This window comes from Hemiscyllium ocellatum, unplaced genomic scaffold (genome assembly GCF_020745735.1).
Source record: "Hemiscyllium ocellatum isolate sHemOce1 unplaced genomic scaffold, sHemOce1.pat.X.cur. scaffold_789_pat_ctg1, whole genome shotgun sequence".
Classification (NCBI taxonomy): Eukaryota; Metazoa; Chordata; class Chondrichthyes; order Orectolobiformes; family Hemiscylliidae; genus Hemiscyllium; species Hemiscyllium ocellatum.
In genome coordinates, this window is record NW_026869235.1 from 168456 (window position 1) to 178757 (window position 10302).

Below are 10302 nucleotides of genomic sequence, written 5' to 3' on the forward strand. Positions count from 1 at the left end.
TTAAATGTGGAGAAATCCCCAGTGCCCAATTGAATGTATCCCACGCTGCTATGGGAGGTAAGGGAGGAGATTGCTCGGGCCCTGGTGGATATATTTAATACTTTGCTGGCCACTGATAAAGTGTGGAATGACTGGAGGATAGCTAATGTGGTTCCTTTGTTCAAGAAGGGCAGCAGGGATAGGCCAGCTAATTACAGAGCAGACAGTCTGACAGCAGGGGGAGAGAAATTGTTGGGAACAATTCTGAGGAACAGAATGAATCAAAAATTGGAAAGGCTGAGATCGATTTGGGATACTCATCATACATTTGGTAGAGTAAGATCCTTTCCCAAATTCAGCTGAGATTTATATTTGAAATTATGATTGAGAATTTTGCTGATGGCTGTGCAGATGATGTGGGTTACATGAAGTTCATTACATCGCTTCACAAGATCCCATATAGAAGGCTGGTGCAACAGACCAATAGGATCCAAGGCAATTTGGCAAACAGGATCCACAACTGGTGGAGGGCTGTTTTTACAATTGAAATTCTTTCACTAACGGGTGTACCATAGGGATCTGTACGGGAGCCGTTGCTGTTTATTATATACATTAATAACTCTGATGTGAAAGCAGAAGGTATCATTACTAGGTTTGCAGATGACATGAAAGCTGAGGGTGTTGTCCATAGTGAGGTGGATGGTGCCAGGCTGCAGTCTGAATGTAGAGGCTGGGACTGAATTTCAAGACAGGAACTTAAGTAGAAACATCAGGAAAGAGCACAGCAGACATTGAGGGAAAACTGATTGATTAAAGTGCATTTATTTCAAAATAAAAGGCTTAATAATTAAGGCAAATGAAGTCGGCGCATGGATGAGAACATGAGACTGGAATACCATAGATATGGCAGAAACCCACCTGAGAGTGGGACAGGACTGGGAGCTCAATGTTCCAGGATACAGATTCCACAGGGTGGATAGAACAGAAGGTGAGAGAGGAGGGGGTGGAGTTTTTGATCAGTGAAATATCACTGCAGCACTTGGAGAGGATATTCCTGGGGAACACCCATTGAAGCTATAATGGTGCAATTGAGATATGGGATTGGGTGATCAGTTTGATATGACTGTACTCCAGGCTGCCAACAGTCAGCGAGAGTTTGAGCAGCAAATATGTCGGGAGATCTCAGATATCTGTAAGATTGATAGGGTTGGAATGGTCAGGGATTTTAACTTTCCAAACCTAGTCTGGGACTGCCAGTGTGCTCAGAGCTTGAATGGATGGGATTTGTTAGGCATGTACAAGAAAAATGTCTCAGACAGAATGTAAATGGTTGGACTGCAGGAAGGGGTAAAACCTGACTACGCCTTGGGGAACAAGGTAGGGAAAGGGACTGAGGCACTAGTGGGACAACACTTTGGCAAAGTGAGCACAATTGTATTAGTTTGAATATAGTGATGGAAATGCACAAGCCTAGTCCACAAGTTAAAGATCAAAATTTGTCTTGCCGCAATCCAGAAGGTATTAGTGAAGAGCTTTTGGCAATTGATTGTGGAGGTTATTTGCAGGTAAAGGGACGTCAGGCAGGTGGGAAGCTTTCAAAAGAGCGATAAAATGATATTTGAGGGATATCATATTTCTGTTAGTGTGAAAGACAATGCTGACACAAGTGGGATACACTGATGACTGGGGGTATTGAGACTCTGGTCAACAAAAAGGGGGCACGTGTCACATAGCCAGCTGGATTCAGGGAATCTATTGAAGAACATTGCAGATGGAGTATTCACTTAAGAGGGAAATCAGGAGGGCACAAAGGGGACTACAGAAAGCATTGGCAGATCAGGCTGAGGAAAATCCAAAGTGATTCTTCAAGTATATTCTTCAGGAGATTAACTAGGAGAAGAATGTGGCTCCTTGACGACGAATGGGGCCATCCAAGTGTGGAAACACAGAAGATGGGTGAGATCCTGAACAAAAATTTCATGTTTGAACTTAACTTGGTGAAATACTGGGCAAGTCAGGGAATAAGGAACAATAACGTCTTCAAAAGACTCCACTTAACATAACAGGCGGTAGTGAAGGTTCTATAATGCGTATAAGATGGACAAATCCTTGGGAACTAATCATGTATATCCCAGGATATTGCAGGAAGCTCAGGAAGAAATTGTGGGGTCCCATAAAGAGATATTTCTATCACTGATAGCCATGGGAGAATGGAATAGGGAAGGTTAGATGGGCTTCAGATTGGGTCCACAGGTTAGCACACATTGAGGGCCGAAGGGCCTGTACTGTACTGTCATGTTCTTATGTTCTGTGTCTGGAGGATATAAGTAGGAGATGGGAGAGAAAAAAAACTTCAAAGAATTTGGAGGAGAAGATTTTCCACACAGAGTACAGTGCAGGTAGGAAATGGGATTCGAGGGGAAGTGATAGAGAAAAGTACAATAACAACATGGAAAAGACATTTGTGCAGGTACATGGAGAGGAGAAGGTTTGAAGGGATATGGGTCAAGTGCAGGGAAACGCGACTCGTTCATAGACTCTGTTCAGCATGGACTAGTTCGATCGAAGGAACCTGTTCCGTGCTGGATGACCCTGTCTCCTGTTATTGTAGGAGACTACTGAGATAAGGCACGTTATAGACACTGAAGCAAGTTACAGCGATAGGGCTGGTAGTCAGGAATGCAGTACAATCCAAATATGTGGAGAGAGTATAGGGAAGGGAGGATTCCAATATGTGGAGGGAGTATAGGGAAGGGAGGATGTTACCGGGACAGGAACTGTTATAGGAGTTACAAATTATTGAAGACACTAAGTCACCATGACATTCCATAGATAGATTGTTGCAGAGTAGTGAGTCTTAGCACAGCAGAACTTACTATAAGGTTTTGATTGAGCCTGGGGTGTGTCTGTACTGTGCACCCCCTCCAGCACTGTATCTATGTCATGTTTTGTTATCTGATGTTGGGAGCTCTGTCTTTGCTGTCTGCTCTGTTCACTGTAGTGATCTTACCTCACTGCAGGATTTATTGAACACTCCAAATCTCCCTTCTCTTTGTCTCCCTGGCTGATCAACCATCTTCAATGTGGCGATGGACGAGACATCCAGCAGCTGGGAAGTCTATTGAGTCAGGCCGTTCCTAATACCTACAGAAGTCAGAGGAATCAACAATTTGGGAAATTAGACAGATCCCGTGAGGGATACACATGGAGAATGGCACTAAGTCCAACAGAGATCTGAAAAACCCTGTCTCCATCTCTTGCATATGCTGCTGCGTCTCTCTGGAGTAAAGACTTAAATTGGTTCAGGATCCGGAGAAGCTGCAAGAGTGAGAGACGCTGACAGAGGCAGCAATTCGACCCTCACAGTGAGGGATACCACATGAAGAGAGTCTGAGTGATAGCACCAGAGGGCAGGAAAATTTCATAACGAAACAATCATGTAGGAAGAACAGGTTTAGGTTCCTGATGCCCTGGTGTCAGTGCTCAGGAATGAGCAACCTTTGAGTAGGTGAAGTGATGGCCTCGTGGTATTGTTGCAAGAGCATGTATCCAAATGCTCACCCAATGTTCTGTGGAGGCAGGTTTAAATCCCACCATCAGAAATGGTGGAATTTGCAATAATCATTTTTTTAAAAATTGCAATTAACAATCTATGAATAAGTCTGAAATCATTGCTGATGTCCAAAACAATGTTTGTTCATCAAAAATACACTAGGGAGCAACTGCCATGCTCACATGGTTTGTCCGACATTCCCACAGCAAAGTGTTTGCCTCTGAAATGGCCGAGCAAATTACTCAGCTCAAGGGCAGCGAGGGCTGTGCAGTAAAGGCTGGTCAGACAGAGACACCAACATCCCATACCTGAGTTTAAAAATAAACCATTCGGATTGTCCCACTGGAAGTATGCTGGGACCAGTGTCCTGGCCAATCACGTCGGTAGGTTTAGGGACAGGGCTTTAAACTGACAGAGAGGATGCAGGGACAGGGTTCAGGTGAAAGGAGCTTTCCAAATCCAAATAGAAAAGGTGAAGCTTTGCAACAGCATGGGGATGTCGCTGAAAACAAGCAGAAAGGAACAGGATGGGACCAAGTTTAACTAAAACTGTACGTCAGCGAATCAATTTGTGACAGGAAATTGTAGGAAACAGTTAAATTATGTTTTTTTTTGGAATGGACAAAGTCTCTGCCATAAGGTAGATGAATTTGTGACAGAGATAAAAGAGAGTTAGACACCAGGGTGACGTGGTTACAGGGTGAAAAAAGGTGGACATAAAAATTCAAATGGTTCACAACTTTGTGGAAACTCATGCAAAGTGGACAACGCTAACAATAATTGATAACAAAGGCATTACAGAGAAAGTATTTGGCCGCAGATAATGAAGTAGAGTCAGTCTGAATGTAAATTCTGGCTACTACTTGCCAAGGACACCAGCAGCAGAACAGTTTTAGGCCACTGAACAGCATTTCATTGATCATCACTGCATTACACAGGAACTCACTGGAATTTTTAATAAAGGCATTACGAAAAATTCAGTGAAAATTCAAAATTCGCATAATCTTGACAATCACACTGACAACAGTGATATTGGAAGGGAAGTTCGGAGAATTTTTTTCAGTGTTTCTTTAAATAACACATTGTGCAACTGGCTCGGAATGTAACTAAGTCAGATCGACCGTTGCGTGATGAAACTTAGTGAATGAGTGATGTCACCTGGAGAGATCGTCTGGGAAATTGTGATAAAATGCAGTTTAAAGAAATATAAAGTTTTAAAGTGAATCACAGAAAGGACAAGCTACAACTAAAAACAAAAATTGCCAATTGCATGAGTTTGAGAGAAGAACTGACCAAGGTAAACAGCCTAACAGACTGAAACATGTGTGTGCGTAAATGAACAGTGGTAAACTTTTGAAGGAACAGTGAAAATCACTGAACAAAAGGATATTCCATTGAAACAGACAAAATCTTAACAAGAAACTCACACCTGTCCCTGACTCAGGACAAAATGGATCACATTAGATTATGAGGCTGAGAAGATCACCAAAAAGTACTTAAAATCCTGAAGTGCGAGTGTGCTTTAGGAGTAAGTGTTAAAGGGGTTGCAAAGGGTCTGTTAGCAGGAGGAGGGCAATTGGAAGAGGAATCCCTGTGAGGGTATAGTGTCACAATAGGAACAGGGAGAGGTGAAGGTGCTGGTGGTAGTGAGAGTGTTACAGAGAGTGGTCAGGGCCTGAAGTGTGTTTCAAACTAAGTACGAGTGTTGCAGCTGGAGGGGTTTGCAGAGGTAGGGAGGGACATATGAATTTTTATTTAATCATTTATGGGATGTGGGTGTCACTGCCTGGACTTACATTCCTTGACCCCACTCTTAACTACCCAGAGGATAGCTCAGTCAGCCCTCTTGTTGTGGGTCTGGAGTCACATGTTGGCCAGACCATGTGAGAATATTTGTTGTCCTTCCCTAAAGCTGGGAAGTGAACCTGATGAGTTCTTCCTACTGATCAGCAATGTATTTATGGTAGACTCGCCAATGTCTTGTACAGATACAACATGACATCCCAACTCCTACTCTCCATGCTCTGCCCAATGAAGGGAACCATCCCAAACGCCTGCTTCACCAGCCTGCCTGCCTGTGATGCAACTTTCAAAGAACTGTGTACCTGCATCCCCGTGTCTCTGACTGACAACACTACCCAGGGCCCGAACATCAGCTGTACAAGTCCCACCCTGGTTTGTTTCACCAAAATGGAACATGGCACATTTATCTAATTCCACTTCATTTGCTGTTCTTCAGCCCACTCTCCCAGCAGTACTGTTCATCCTGTTGTATCACAGATAACCTTCATCACTGTCCAGTTTACCACCAATTTCAGTATCACCCAAAAACCTTACTTACCAGGAAACCATTTACCCAAATGACAAACAGCAGGGGACCCACTACACCGCTGGTCACATGCCTCCAGTCAGAAAAAACAACATCTCATCCATCACCCTCTGTCTCCAACCATCAAGCCAATTTTGTACCCAGTTGACTAGCTTCTCCTGAATGCCATATCCTTTTACACTGATCTGAGCTTATTACCCGTTTACCATACGGAACGTAGAACACAGAACAGTACAGCACAAGACCCTTTGGCCATGATGCCATGCCAACATTTTATCCGACTATAAGACCAAACTAACTTCCATAAGCTTAATTTTACTATCTTCCATGTGCTTATCCAAGAGTCTATTAAATGTCCCGAAAGTATCTAACTTTACTACCACCATAGTCAGTGCATTCCAACCACCTACCATTCTCTATTCTTTTATCCATCCTCCATTCACCTTAAAATTACACCCCCTTGTAATATCCATTTATGCCAAAGGAGAAAAAGTCTCTGACTATTCACTCACTCTGTGCCTCTCATCATCTTGTTCACCTCTACCACCTTGGCCCCCCCTTTCTTCACGCCAATGAGAAAAGCCTTAGCTTCCTCGGCCTTTCTTCATAAGAAATGCTCTCCATTCCAGGCAGCATCCTGGTAAATCTCCTGTGTAAGCTCTCTAAAACTTGCACATCCTTCCTGAATAGAGGGGACCAGAACTGAACACAATATTCCAAGTGTGGTCTCACCAGGATGCTATAAAGATGCAGTAAAACCTTACTGTTCTTCAAATAAATCCCCTTGCTAAGGAAAACAAACACAACAACCCTATAAACGTGCGTAGCAACTTTGAGGAATCTATGAACACGGACCCCTTAATCTCTCTGATCTTCCATACGGCCAAGCATTCTGCCTTTCACCCTGCATTCTGTACTCAAATTCCACCTTCCAGAATGAAATTCCACCAGATTGGCAAACTTACTAACCCACTGTCCAACATCCACATCCAAGTCATTTATAAAAATCAGAGAGAGCAGAGCAGAGTCCCAAAGCCGACTGTTACAGAACACCACTGGTCACTGAGCTCCAGGCTCAATACTGTCTATCTGCTGCCATACTCTGTCTTCTCTCGGCCATCCAATCCTGTATCCAGACAGACAGATTTCCCTGTATCCCATGCCTCCTTATTTTCTGTATGAGCTTCAACATATTCTGTCATATCTTCAAAGAATTCAATAAGGTTTGTGAGGCATGACCTGCCCCTGTCAAACCCGTGCTGACTGTCTAAAATTTAACTATGCTTTTCCAAGTAGTCATAAATTCTGTCTGTTAGAGTCCTCTCCAATAATCTGCACACCACAGACATTAGACCAAATCTGTAATTCCCAAGATTCTACCTCCGTTACGTGGCCCGGACTCTACAATTCTTCTCTCCTCTGCTAGCTTCCCCAAATGGGCACTGGCGGGTGGTGGGGATTACAGAGATAGGGAGGGATATCAGGACAGGAGGATTTGCAGACATTCGGAGGGTTGCAGTGCCAAAAGGAGGATTCAGTAATTGGGAGGTTACATGATTATGAACGCATTTGAGGAGGGAAGGAGGGAGGATTGTTGCAAAATGAAATGTTTCACAGTTTAGGTGTTTTGTTAGGACTGCAAGAGGTTACTGAGTTAGGTAGGGTTTAAGCACTGGTGGATTTTACGGAAACATGATTTTGATTGCAATGGCAGGAAGAGGATTCAGGAAGCTGGAGAGTATGGGGTCTGAATGAAGTTATACAAATCGGAAGAGTTGGCAGAGATGGAGGCGTTAACAGAGACAACAATAGCCTGATCTGGAGCAGAGGACACATATTGGGAGGGATTTGGGGACTGCAGGTAGTTTGAAAAGGAGAGGGGACCATACAGACTCAAGAGGTTACAGAAATGCAAAGAGCTGTAGGGTCTGCAGGAGTTCATGAAGATGGGCAGGTTGGGAGTGATGGAGCAGTTTACAGGGATAACAGTGCTGGTTTATACTGACAGGGACTATTTAGGGAATGGAGCAGATTACAGAGATAATGTAGGTTGTATAGACTGGAAGAAAAAATACATATGGAGGGTAGTTGGGACTGAAATGGTTTAGAGATATCGAAATTCTTAGGTTCTGGTGTTATTTAGACATGGAGGATGTGGAATCGGACAGGTTTTCCAGGAGATGAGAACAGCAATTTTGATTGGAGAAAGTTACACAGATAAAGGAGCACTAGCAATCTCCTCCAGTTTGGCCTAAGTGGGCAAGTGTTGTAGGGGAGGTTGTCATTAACACAGATAGGGGTGTAAGAGCTGGAGAAGTTTATGCAGATGAGTAGATGGGTGGAAATATTGGAAGAGCTTACATTGACAGGTTGGGTGACAATGATGAGAGCATGTTACACAGATCGCAGGTCGTTGAGGAACTGGATTGGAACAGTCACAGGGACTGGAGTGGGTTCGACAGATCGGAGTGTGGCCGAGGCCTGAGAAGATTATAGGGTCTCCATAGATTCATTTTGTCTTTAGTGCTGGAAGAGGTTCGGTAGATACGGAACCCTTAAACCCAATGTATACCATCTTCATTTGCCAGCCCAGAGCCTAAATATCCTTCATCAGCCAGGGATCCCTAAACCTGCTATTTTCACTTCACCCTAACAAGTACATACTAACCCTGGATTTTCCGTATCACACTTTTAAAAGCTTCCCATTTTCCAGTCGTTTCTTTTCCTTCAAACAGACTCACCCACCCAACCTCTGCTAGGTCCTGCTTCATGGTCCCAAAACTGGCTGTGTTCCAGCATAGCTCCCTAAACCTGTGGACCTCTCCTATCATTTTTATAGTTATGTTAAAACTAAGACAGTTGCGGTCACTGGACCTAAAGTGCTCTCTGACTGACACATCAGTCACTTCCTCATCTCGTTTTCTCAGGGGAGATTCAATGTTGTGCCCACCTGAGTAGAATAGGACCGACTACATATTGGTCAAGGAAACTTTCTTGGACCCATTTGACAAATTGTAACCTCTATGAGCCTTTTATTCTCTAAATTCACAAGTCAACCCAGGGGAAATTAAAATCTCCAATCAATACTACTCTCTTATTCTTACAGCTATACAATCTCTCTACACATCCACTCTTCTCATACCCGCTGGCTATTTGCGAGTCTGTAATACAGTCCCATCAAAGTGACCGCCCCCTTCTTCTTTCTAACTCCTAACCATATGGCCTCATTTGATGACTCTTTAGGAATATCCTCTCTGACCACTGTTGTTATGCTCTCCCTTATCAAAAGCGCACTCCCCTCCTCATTTACTTGTCTTTCTGTCACAACACTGAGCTGCCAGTTCTGCCCTTCTCTCAGCCATGTTTCTGTTATGGCTATAACACCTCAGTCCCCAGAGCCAATCCATGCTCTGAGCTCACCTACCTTATCTGTCAGGCCTCACGAAATAAATGCCCTTTAAACCAGATGTCTTTTCCCTCCCTTGACTGTGCCCCTGGATATTCTGAATAGGAAACTTGCTCTCGGTGGCTGTGAAGTTTCCTCTGACTGGCCGATGGTCTCTCTCTTTTTCAGAATCCCAATCGCCTGGCAAACCAGATTAAGCCCTCCCAGCTAACACTAGCAAATCCCCCTCCCAGGTTGCTAGTACCCCTCTGGTTCAAGTGTAACCAGCCCCCCTTGTCCAGGTCACCTCTACTGCAGAAGAGATCCCAATGATCCAAGACGTAAAAACCCTTACCCCTCCGCCAGCTCCTCAGGCACTCATCCATCCGGCTAGTCTTTTTATTTCCATTTTCACTGCGAGCGGATCTGTGAGTAATCTGGGGCTCACTGCCCTTGTCGTCCTGCTTTTTAACTTCTTACCTAACTCCCAATACTCACTTGACCAGAACCCACCTAACTGTATCTATGTCATGTGTACTGATGTGCACAATTACCACTGGATGTTTGCCCTCCCCCTGGAGAAAAGGGCAGAATCTGACCTCCCCTTGGGGAATAAGGTAGGAAAAGGGACTGAGGTGTTAGTTGGGAAGCACTTTGACAAAGTGTGCACAACTATATTAGTTTGAAAACAGTTATGGAAAAGGACAGGCCTGGTCCAGAAGTGAAACATCAAAATTACCCTGCCCCAATCCAGACGGTATTGGTCAAGAGCTTTTAACAGTTGATTGTGGAGATTATTTGCAGGTAAATGGACTTCAGGCAGGTGGGAATCTTTCAAAAGAAAGATAAAATGAGAGTTCAGGGTGAGGATATTTCTGTTAGTGTGAAGGACAATGCTGATTACAAGTAGAAAATTCTGGATAACTGGGATATTGAGATTCTGGTCAAGAAAAAGGCGGTCCATGTCAATATGCCCAATTGGATTCCTCAAAGAACATTGTGGGTGCAGTAATACACTGAAGAGGGAGAGCAGGAAGGCAAACAGGAGACCTGAGA